Below are 9,838 nucleotides of genomic sequence, written 5' to 3' on the forward strand. Positions count from 1 at the left end.
CCTCGGCTAAGCAATTTTAACGGGTCGCCCGGTTCTTTTTTGATCCAGCCCGGTTCTTTTTTTTATCCAGCCTGGTTCTTTTTACACTTCCAGCTGGAGCTCGGGAGCGGCTTTTTGCACAAGATCACGCCGTGTTAGGCTTCCAGGACCTCGGCTAAGCAATTTTAACGGGTCGCCCGGTTCTTTTTTGATCCAGCCCGGTTCTTTTTTTTATCCAGCCTGGTTCTTTTTACACTTCCAGCTGGAGCTCGGGAGCGGCTTTTTGCACAAGATCACGCCGTGTTAGGCTTCCAGGACCTCGGCTAAGCAATTTTAACGGGTCGCCCGGTTCTTTTTTGATCCAGCCCGGTTCTTTTTTTTATCCAGCCCGGTTCTTTTTACACTTCCAGCTGGAGCTCGGGAGCGGCTTTTTGCACAAGATCACGCCGTGTTAGGCTTCCAGGACCTCGGCTAAGCAATTTTAACGGGTCGCCCGGTTCTTTTTTTTATCCAGCCCGGTTCTTTTTTTATCCAGCCCGGTTCTTTTTACACTTCCAGCTGAAGCTCGGGAGCGGCTTTTTGCACAAGAACACGCCGTGTTAGGCTTCCAGGACCTCGGCTAAGCAATTTTAACGGGTCGCCCGGTTCTTTTTTTTATCCAGCCCGGTTCTTTTTTTTATCCAGCCCGGTTCTTTTTACACTTCCAGCTGGAGCTTGGGAGCGGCTTTTTGCACAAGATCACGCCGGGTTAGGCTTCCAGGACCTCGGCTAAGCAATTTTAACGGGTCGCCCGGTTCTTTTTTGATCCAGCCCGGTTCTTTTTTTTATCCAGCCTGGTTCTTTTTACACTTCCAGCTGGAGCTCGGGAGCGGCTTTTTGCACAAGATCACGCCGTGTTAGGCTTCCAGGACCTCGGCTAAGCAATTTTAACGGGTCGCCCGGTTCTTTTTTGATCCAGCCCGGTTCTTTTTTTTATCCAGCCTGGTTCTTTTTACACTTCCAGCTGGAGCTCGGGAGCGGCTTTTTGCACAAGATCACGCCGTGTTAGGCTTCCAGGACCTCGGCTAAGCAATTTTAACGGGTCCCCCGGTTCTTTTTTGATCCAGCCCGGTTCTTTTTTTTATCCAGCCCGGTTCTTTTTACACTTCCAGCTGGAGCTCGGGAGCGGCTTTTTGCACAAGATCACGCCGTGTTAGGCTTCCAGGACCTCGGCTAAGCAATTTTAACGGGTCGCCCGGTTCTTTTTTGATCCAGCCCGGTTCTTTTTTTTATCCAGCCCGGTTCTTTTTACACTTCCAGCTGGAGCTCGGGAGCGGCTTTTTGCACAAGATCACGCCGGGTTAGGCTTCCAGGACCTCGGCTAAGCAATTTTAACGGGTCGCCCGGTTCTTTTTTGATCCAGCCCGGTTCTTTTTTTATCCAGCCCGGTTCTTTTTACACTTCCAGCTGGAGCTCGGGAGCGGCTTTTTGCACAAGATCACGCCGTGTTAGGCTTCCAGGACCTCGGCTAAGCAATTTTAACGGGTCGCCCGGTTCTTTTTTTGATCCAGCCCGGTTCTTTTTTTATCCAGCCCGGTTCTTTTTACACTTCCAGCTGGAGCTCGGGAGCGGCTTTTTGCACAAGATCACGCCGGGTTAGGCTTCCAGGACCTCGGCTAAGCAATTTTAACGGGTCGCCCGGTTCTTTTTTTTTATCCAGCCCGGTTCTTTTTTGATCCAGCCCGGTTCTTTTTACACTTCCAGCTGGAGCTCGGGAGCGGCTTTTTGCACAAGATCACGCCGTGTTAGGCTTCCAGGACCTCGGCTAAGCAATTTTAACGGGTCGCCCGGTTCTTTTTTTTATCCAGCCCGGTTCTTTTTTTATCCAGCCCGGTTCTTTTTACACTTCCAGCTGGAGCTCGGGAGCGGCTTTTTGCACAAGATCACGCCGGGTTAGGCTTCCAGGACCTCGGCTAAGCAATTTTAACGGGCCGCCCGGTTCTTTTTTTTATCCAGCCCGGTTCTTTTTTGATCCAGCCCGGTTCTTTTTACACTTCCAGCTGGAGCTCGGGAGCGGCTTTTTGCACAAGATCACGCCGTGTTAGGCTTCCAGGACCTCGGCTAAGCAATTTTAACGGGCCGCCCGGTTCTTTTTTGATCCAGCCCGGTTCTTTTTTTATCCAGCCCGGTTCTTTTTACACTTCCAGCTGGAGCTCGGGAGCGGCTTTTTGCACAAGATCACGCCGTGTTAGGCTTCCAGGACCTCGGCTAAGCAATTTTAACGGGTCGCCCGGTTCTTTTTTGATCCAGCCCGGTTCTTTTTTTTATCCAGCCTGGTTCTTTTTACACTTCCAGCTGGAGCTCGGGAGCGGCTTTTTGCACAAGAACACGCCGTGTTAGGCTTCCAGGACCTCGGCTAAGCAATTTTAACGGGTCGCCCGGTTCTTTTTTGATCCAGCCCGGTTCTTTTTCCACTTCCAGCTGGAGCTCAGCAGCGGCTTTTTGCACAAGATCACGCCGGGTTAGGCTTCCAGGACCTCGGCTAAGCACTTCTAACGGGTCGCCCGGTTCTTTTTTTGAACCAGCCCGGTTCTTTTTACACTTCCAGCTGGAGCTCGGGAGCGGCTTTTTGCACAAGAACACGCCGTGTTAGGCTTCCAGGACCTCGGCTAAGCAATTTTAACGGGTCGCCCGGTTCTTTTTTGATCCAGCCCGGTTCTTTTTCCACTTCCAGCTGGAGCTCAGCAGCGGCTTTTTGCACAAGATCACGCCGGGTTAGGCTTCCAGGACCTCGGCTAAGCACTTCTAACGGGTCGCCCGGTTCTTTTTTTGAACCAGCCCGGTTCTTTTTCCACTTCCAGCTGGAGCTCAGCAGCGGCTTTTTGCACAAGATCACGCCGGGTTAGGGTTCCAGGACCTCGGCTAAGCAATTTTAACGGGCCGCCCGGTTCTTTTTTTGATCCAGCCCGGTTCTTTTTACACTTCCAGCTGGAGCTCAGCAGCGGCTTTTTGCACAAGATCACGCCGGGTTAGGCTTCCAGGACCTCGGCTAAGCACTTCTAACGGGCCCTGGTCCACCCCTGCCAGCGCATTTCAAAACTTGGCATTAATTTCGACCTAAGAGACGAAGTCTGATTTTTTTCTACCACTTGGGCGGCCTTTTTGCACCCAGAACACCCGCACCGGCACCATAAATTCGAAGGGTGCCGAGTGCGTCGGCGCAGATTCTGCGACGGAGTGACACTTCCCTCTTGTGGACATTCGGCGGTAGGTGAAATGCGCACTCGGTCTTCTCTTTTCTTTTCCTTCCAGTGAAACTTTGGCAACATTCTGCGAGCTGCTGGCTTCCAGAACCTCGGCCAAGCAGGTGGAGGATTTTTTTCCACTTCCAGCTGGAGGTGAGGAGGGACTTTTTGGGCAAGATCACGCCGACTTAGCAAGCAAGGTGGAAGTGCCAGCATGCTCCGTGGCTGGAAGTGTGGATGTGCCAGCACCCTCCCTGCCTATGGAAGTGTGGAGCTCCAGCACCCTCCCTGCCTATGGAAGTGTGGAGCTCCAGCACCCTCCCTGCCTATGGAAGTGTGGAGCTCCAGCACCCTCCCTGCCTATGGAAGTGTGGAGCTCCAGCACCCTCCCTGCCTATGGAAGTGTGGAGCTCCAGCACCCTCCCTGCCTATGGAAGTGTGGAGCTCCAGCACCCTCCCTGCCTATGGAAGTGTGGAGCTCCAGCACCCTCCCTGCCTATGGAAGTGTGGAGCTCCAGCACCCTCCCTGCCTATGGAAGTGTGGAGCTCCAGCACCCTCCCTGCCTATGGAAGTGTGGAGCTCCAGCACCCTCCCTGCCTATGGAAGTGTGGAGCTCCAGCACCCTCCCTGCCTATGGAAGTGTGGAGCTCCAGCACCCTCCCTGCCTATGGAAGTGTGGAGCTCCAGCACCCTCCCTGCCTATGGAAGTGTGGAGCTCCAGCACCCTCCCTGCCTATGGAAGTGTGGAGCTCCAGCACCCTCCCTGCCTATGGAAGTGTGGAGCTCCAGCACCCTCCCTGCCTATGGAAGTGTGGAGCTCCAGCACCCTCCCTGCCTATGGAAGTGTGGAGCTCCAGCACCCTCCCTGCCTATGGAAGTGTGGAGCTCCAGCACCCTCCCTGCCTATGGAAGTGTGGAGCTCCAGCACCCTCCCTGCCTATGGAAGTGTGGAGCTCCAGCACCCTCCCTGCCTATGGAAGTGTGGAGCTCCAGCACCCTCCCTGCCTATGGAAGTGTGGAGCTCCAGCACCCTCCCTGCCTATGGAAGTGTGGAGCTCCAGCACCCTCCCTGCCTATGGAAGTGTGGAGCTCCAGCACCCTCCCTGCCTATGGAAGTGTGGAGCTCCAGCACCCTCCCTGCCTATGGAAGTGTGGAGCTCCAGCACCCTCCCTGCCTATGGAAGTGTGGAGCTCCAGCACCCTCCCTGCCTATGGAAGTGTGGAGCTCCAGCACCCTCCCTGCCTATGGAAGTGTGGAGCTCCAGCACCCTCCCTGCCTATGGAAGTGTGGAGCTCCAGCACCCTCCCTGCCTATGGAAGTGTGGAGCTCCAGCACCCTCCCTGCCTATGGAAGTGTGGAGCTCCAGCACCCTCCCTGCCTATGGAAGTGTGGAGCTCCAGCACCCTCCCTGCCTATGGAAGTGTGGAGCTCCAGCACCCTCCCTGCCTATGGAAGTGTGGAGCTCCAGCACCCTCCCTGCCTATGGAAGTGTGGAGCTCCAGCACCCTCCCTGCCTATGGAAGTGTGGAGCTCCAGCACCCTCCCTGCCTATGGAAGTGTGGAGCTCCAGCACCCTCCCTGCCTATGGAAGTGTGGAGCTCCAGCACCCTCCCTGCCTATGGAAGTGTGGAGCTCCAGCACCCTCCCTGCCTATGGAAGTGTGGAGCTCCAGCACCCTCCCTGCCTATGGAAGTGTGGAGCTCCAGCACCCTCCCTGCCTATGGAAGTGTGGAGCTCCAGCACCCTCCCTGCCTATGGAAGTGTGGAGCTCCAGCACCCTCCCTGCCTATGGAAGTGTGGAGCTCCAGCACCCTCCCTGCCTATGGAAGTGTGGAGCTCCAGCACCCTCCCTGCCTATGGAAGTGTGGAGCTCCAGCACCCTCCCTGCCTATGGAAGTGTGGAGCTCCAGCACCCTCCCTGCCTATGGAAGTGTGGAGCTCCAGCACCCTCCCTGCCTATGGAAGTGTGGAGCTCCAGCACCCTCCCTGCCTATGGAAGTGTGGAGCTCCAGCACCCTCCCTGCCTATGGAAGTGTGGAGCTCCAGCACCCTCCCTGCCTATGGAAGTGTGGAGCTCCAGCACCCTCCCTGCCTATGGAAGTGTGGAGCTCCAGCACCCTCCCTGCCTATGGAAGTGTGGAGCTCCAGCACCCTCCCTGCCTATGGAAGTGTGGAGCTCCAGCACCCTCCCTGCCTATGGAAGTGTGGAGCTCCAGCACCCTCCCTGCCTATGGAAGTGTGGAGCTCCAGCACCCTCCCTGCCTATGGAAGTGTGGAGCTCCAGCACCCTCCCTGCCTATGGAAGTGTGGAGCTCCAGCACCCTCCCTGCCTATGGAAGTGTGGAGCTCCAGCACCCTCCCTGCCTATGGAAGTGTGGAGCTCCAGCACCCTCCCTGCCTATGGAAGTGTGGAGCTCCAGCACCCTCCCTGCCTATGGAAGTGTGGAGCTCCAGCACCCTCCCTGCCTATGGAAGTGTGGAGCTCCAGCACCCTCCCTGCCTATGGAAGAGCCACCTCCGCGGGCATGCTGCTCAACCACGCCGGCCCAGAGTTCCAGCCGCTCGGCTACACTCTCTCACAAGCCCCGCCTGGAGCTCCCCAGCCCGCCCCTGGTACCTCAACTACCGAGGCCAGCCGCTCGACCAGGCCGGCCCAGAGTTCCAGCCGCTCGGCTTCACTCTCTCACAAGCCCCGCCTGGAGCTCCCCAGCCCGCCCCTGGTACCTCAACTACCGAGGCCAGCCGCTCGACCAGGCCGGCCGAGAGTTCCAGCCGCTCGGCTTCACTCTCTCACAAGACCCGCCTGGAGCTCCCCGCCCCACCCCTGGTACCTCAACTACCGAGGCCAGCCGCTTGACCACGCCGGCGCAGAGTTCCAGCCGCTCGGATAAGCTCTGTCACTCACCCGCCGCGCAGCCACCGGTAACGGGGAAATGTCGCCGCCTGGCGGACACGCCGTTGTAAATGAATGGGCTTTCGCACTTAGTGCAATTTTCGCCAACTCTCTGACTGGAGCTATGGAAGTATGGAGCTATGGAGCCACCAGCCACCCAGGCTGGAGCTATGGAGCCATGGAGCTCTGGTGCTATGGAGCTCTGGAGGTATGGAGCTATGGAGCTATGGAGCTATGGAGCTATGGAGCCCTGGAGCTCTGGAGGTATGGAGCTATGGTGCTATGGAGCTCTGAAGCCATGGAGCTCTGGTGCTATGGAGCTCTGGAGCTCTGGAGGTATGGAGCTCTGGAGGTATGGAGCTATGGAGCCCTGGAGCCCTGGAGCTATGGAGCCCTGGAGCTATGGAGCCCTGGAGCCCTGGAGCTATGGAGCCCTGGAGCTATGGAGCTATGGAGCCCTGGAGCTATGGAGCTATGGAGCTCTGGTGCTATGGAGCTATGGAGCTCTGGTGCTATGGAGCTATGGAGCTCTGGTGCTATGGAGCTATGGAGCTCTGGTGCTATGGAGCTATGGAGCTCTGGTGCTATGGAGCTATGGAGCTCTGGTGCTATGGAGCTATGGAGCTCTGGTGCTATGGAGCTATGGAGCTCTGGTGCTATGGAGCTATGGAGCTCTGGTGCTATGGAGCTATGGAGCTATGGAGCTCTGGTGCTATGGAGCTATGGAGCTCTGGTGCTATGGAGCTATGGAGCTCTGGTGCTATGGAGCTATGGAGCTCTGGTGCTATGGAGCTCTGGTGCTATGGAGCTATGGAGCTCTGGTGCTATGGAGCTCTGGAGCTCTGGAGGTATGGAGCTATGGAGCCACCAGCCAGCACCCTCCGTGGCTGGATCAATGGAAGTGTTTTAGGTACCAGGCAGCCAAAGGGCCGGGGCCTCACGCTCGACCACGCCGGCGCAGAGTTCCAGCCGCTCGGATAAGCTCTGTCACTCACCCGCCGCGCAGCCACCGGTAACGGGGAAATGTCGCCGCCTGGCGGACACGCCGTTGTAAATGAATGGGCTTTCGCACTTAGTGCAATTTTCGCCAACTCTCTGACTGGAGCTATGGAAGTATGGAGCTATGGAGCCACCAGCCACCCAGGCTGGAGCTATGGAGCTCTGGAGGTATGGAGCTATGGAGCCCTGGAGCTATGGAGCTATGGAGCCCTGGAGCTATGGAGCCCTGGAGCTCTGGAAGTATGGAGCTCTGGTGCTATGGAGCTATGGAGCTCTGGTGCTATGGAGCTATGGAGCTCTGGTGCTATGGAGCTATGGAGCTCTGGTGCTATGGAGCTATGGAGCTCTGGTGCTATGGAGCTATGGAGCTATGGAGCCACCAGCCAGCACCCTCCGTGGCTGGATCAATGGAAGTGTTTTAGGTACCAGGCAGCCAAAGGGCCGAGGCCTCACGCTCGACCACGCCGGCGCAGAGTTCCAGCCGCTCGGATAAGCTCTGTCACTCACCCGCCGCGCAGCCACCGGTAACGGGGAAATGTCGCCGCCTTGTGGACACGCCGTTGTAAATGAATGGGCTTTCGCACTTAGTGCAATTTTCGCCAACTCTCTGACTGGAGCTATGGAAGTATGGAGCTATGGAGCCACCAGCCACCCAGGCTGGAGCTATGGAGCTATGGAGCTCTGGTGCTATGGAGCTATGGAGCTCTGGTGCTATGGAGCTCTGGTGCTATGGAGCTATGGAGCTCTGGTGCTATGGAGCTCTGGAGCTCTGGTGCTATGGAGCTATGGAGCTATGGAGCTCTGGAAGTATGGAGCTCTGGTGCTATGGAGCTATGGAGCTCTGGTGCTATGGAGCTATGGAGCTCTGGTGCTATGGAGCTATGGAGCTCTGGTGCTATGGAGCTCTGGAGCTCTGGAGGTATGGAGCTATGGAGGTATGGAGCCACCAGCCAGCACCCTCCGTGGCTGGATCAATGGAAGTGTTTTAGGTACCAGGCAGCCAAAGGGCCGAGGCCTCACGCTCGACCACGCCGGCGCAGAGTTCCAGCCGCTCGGATAAGCTCTGTCACTCACCCGCCGCGCAGCCACCGGTAACGGGGAAATGTCGCCGCCTGGCGGACACGCCCTTGTAAATGAATGGGCTTTCGCACTTAGTGCAATTTTCGCCAACTCTCTGACTGGAGCTATGGAAGTATGGAGCTATGGAGCCACCAGCCACCCAGGCTGGAGCTATGGAGCCATGGAGCTCTGGTGCTATGGAGCTCTGGAGGTATGGAGCTATGGAGCTATGGAGCTATGGAGCTATGGAGCCCTGGAGCTCTGGAGGTATGGAGCTATGGTGCTATGGAGCTCTGAAGCCATGGAGCTCTGGTGCTATGGAGCTCTGGAGCTCTGGAGGTATGGAGCTCTGGAGGTATGGAGCTATGGAGCCCTGGAGCCCTGGAGCTATGGAGCCCTGGAGCTATGGAGCCCTGGAGCCCTGGAGCTATGGAGCCCTGGAGCTATGGAGCTATGGAGCCCTGGAGCTATGGAGCTATGGAGCTCTGGTGCTATGGAGCTATGGAGCTCTGGTGCTATGGAGCTATGGAGCTCTGGTGCTATGGAGCTATGGAGCTCTGGTGCTATGGAGCTATGGAGCTCTGGTGCTATGGAGCTATGGAGCTCTGGTGCTATGGAGCTCTGGTGCTATGGAGCTATGGAGCTCTGGTGCTATGGAGCTATGGAGCTCTGGTGCTATGGAGCTATGGAGCTCTGGTGCTATGGAGCTATGGAGCTATGGAGCCACCAGCCAGCACCCTCCGTGGCTGGATCAATGGAAGTGTTTTAGGTACCAGGCAGCCAAAGGGCCGGGGCCTCACGCTCGACCACGCCGGCGCAGAGTTCCAGCCGCTCGGATAAGCTCTGTCACTCACCCGCCGCGCAGCCACCGGTAACGGGGAAATGTCGCCGCCTGGCGGACACGCCGTTGTAAATGAATGGGCTTTCGCACTTAGTGCAATTTTAGCCAACTCCGTGGCTGCAAGTATGGAAGTATGGAGCTATGGAGCCACCAGCCAGCACCCTCCGCGGCTGGAGCTATGGAAGTATGGAGCTATGGAGCTATGGAGCTATGGAAGTATGGGGCTATGGAAGTCTGGAGCTATGGAGCTCTGGGGCTATGGAGCTATGGAGCTCCGGGGCTATGGAGCTCCGGGGCTATGGAGCTCCGGGGCTATGGAGCTCTGGAGCTATGGAAGTATGGATGATCCAGCACCCTCTGTGGCTGACCGCTGGTGCTCGGGGCCAGTGAACTCGGCACCCGCCTCCGGCGGGTGCCTCGGTGACCGCCGTCGCTTGGGGCCAGTGAACTCGGCACCCGCCTTCGGCGGGTGCCTCGGTGACCGGTTGTCGCTTGGGGCCAGTGAACTCGGCACCCGCCTTCGGCGGGTGCCTCGGTGACCGGTTGTCGCTTGGGGCCGGTGAACTCGGCACCCGCCTTCGGCGGGTGCCTCGGTGACCGGTTGTCGCTTGGGGCCGGTGAACTCGGCACCCGCCTTCGGCGGGTGCCTCGGTGACCGGTTGTCGCTTGGGGCCGGTGAACTCGGCACCCGCCTTCGGCGGGTGCCTCGGTGGCGGTCGGGGTTGGTGCTTGGGGACCGGCTTCGCTTCTGGAAGTCTGGGGGAGGCGGTCTGGTGGTGGTGGCCGACGTTGATGGTGGTGGGGCGGGAAGAAGAAGGTTATAGTCCCCAGCCCGCCGCAT

The sequence above is a fragment of the Syngnathus leptorhynchus genome, unplaced genomic scaffold (genome assembly GCF_054491065.1).
Source record: "Syngnathus leptorhynchus isolate UIUO unplaced genomic scaffold, UIUO_Slep HiC_scaffold_46, whole genome shotgun sequence".
Lineage (NCBI taxonomy): Eukaryota > Metazoa > Chordata > Actinopteri > Syngnathiformes > Syngnathidae > Syngnathus > Syngnathus leptorhynchus.